We start from the raw sequence: 1,977 nt of genomic DNA, 5'->3' as shown, positions 1-1,977 counted from the left end.
CAGTTCGTTGTAAACAAAAATAAACAAAATATATGACGCAGTATAAAAGTCGGCATATAAGCACATGTGATGAACACGACGCGGAATACCTACCTCTACCCGTCTCTGTCATACAAATACTCGCTACGGCCCCTGACAATAGCTGCTTATGGCCGATGCCGTTCCAGTTAGTATATAGTTCAATGCTCTCGTCATAACAACTAAGAGTGACAGTAATTAAATTGACAACCTGACATGACAACAAACATGAAAACATTAAATTGACATTATTTCGAAAACTAAACACTTTTGGAATAGACACCCTCACTCAAACTTGCCCTTATTTTTAACACTGAATAAGACAAAATTATTTAAAAAAGGGGGCTTCAATTTGAAAAAAAAGATTTTGGGCGGTTTTTCAACTTTATTTTGAAACTTATTTTTTTAGCGAGTGGCTGCATGTGTAATTTTTTACATAAAACTTAGAATGTATCGAAAACTGTTAACTGTACAATACATACAAATAGCTGCAGCGTGCTTACAATGGCCCATGGCTCCTTTGCAATTGCAAATCCTGTCCTTGACAGATCTATTCTGGTTTAGCTAAAATATTACAATAATTGACAAACATATTCATATTTTAAGAATAAATATCAAATAAAACTAGCATATAATACAATTGAACAAGCGTGACAAAGAAATTTAAATTTATTTACTCCTATGAAATGTTCCTTGATATTAATAATTCTGATTTATTTTCCTGACTGCGTGTACTTGTTATGATATTTTTATCTTTCCTGGGTCTCAGTCAAAGTGTGAAGTAAAAATTTTTTTTTGAACATCGTTTATTTTATTACGTTTCGGCGAGACAACAGCGCCATCATCAAATTTAAAATTTACACAAACTACAAACACCAATTCACAATTAAAACATGTATAAAAACTATAATTTAGTAAACATTCATCAGTTTTTGAAGGAAAAAAACTTTTTTTTGGGAGAGCAAAACACTGGAAAAACTTACCTCATGATTGGTAAAAATCGAAGTTCTTTTAGCTCTTTGCCTTCCGGAAACCTTAAATTTGCCTATAAATGTTGCTAAGGTTGTCGGTATCTGATCTGAAATTTACTGCTTTTGCATGTTTTTTTATTTGTATCATTTCTTGAATTCTTCTTTTATGATAATTTGTTTCCTTAACTAATATATCTGCTATTAATAATATTTATAAATATAGTTACAAAATTCCCTGAATTTTTACTTTATAAACATTCTCATGATTTGATTGATTGATGTACCTGGAAGGTTGCGGGGTTGGGAAACGAGCAAGCCTGCGGTAGGCTGCTAACGATCCTCACTGACCAGAACTCGTGGGAAAAGTTGGGTGAGATCCAATACAGACTTCACTACAACTTCTCGAGGGTTACGTTCAGGGCCCTCTCCTCTGGCAAGGAACATGAACAAGCCCAAGAGGCCACAATACAGGGGGCAACAAAGCCCTCAAAAACGGAGGGGAAGAAGGTACACGCCAGGACCGGGGGAAGCCGACAACATGTTGGCACCTCGGGGGCAGGTCAACATTCCAGCCTCCGCGGTTACTGTTATGGAGGGGCTCCTCGGGGGGGCTGGTTGGCACTACAGCCACCACCGCGGAGGCGCAGGGGCAGCAACCCAGAGCACCCATTCCCGCTGTGGAACAGAGGGCACTGGTCGCAGGTACCTCACTACTTCTAAGGAAAACCTGACTGGCTGGACGACCCGCTCGCGTGCGGGTAGTTCAAATAAATCTTCACCACAGCCGGGCGGGCTTCGGCCGCCCTCAGTGAGTGTATGCTAAAGACATCATCAGATGTCGCTCTAATTCAAGAACCATATGTTGAATTGGAGGTTGAGAATTGGAGGATTGTGGAACTTCAGAGGACAAATAGTCTACTGCCAATCTGAAGAAAACCCACGTACATGTATTCTCATAAGGAATACAGTTAGAGCTATACCGTTATGG

This window comes from Dendroctonus ponderosae, unplaced genomic scaffold (assembly GCF_020466585.1).
Source record: "Dendroctonus ponderosae isolate FM_Combo_2020 unplaced genomic scaffold, Dpon_F_20191213v2 Dpon_F_20191213_1, whole genome shotgun sequence".
Classification (NCBI taxonomy): Eukaryota; Metazoa; Arthropoda; class Insecta; order Coleoptera; family Curculionidae; genus Dendroctonus; species Dendroctonus ponderosae.
This window is presented reverse-complemented; position numbering follows the sequence as displayed.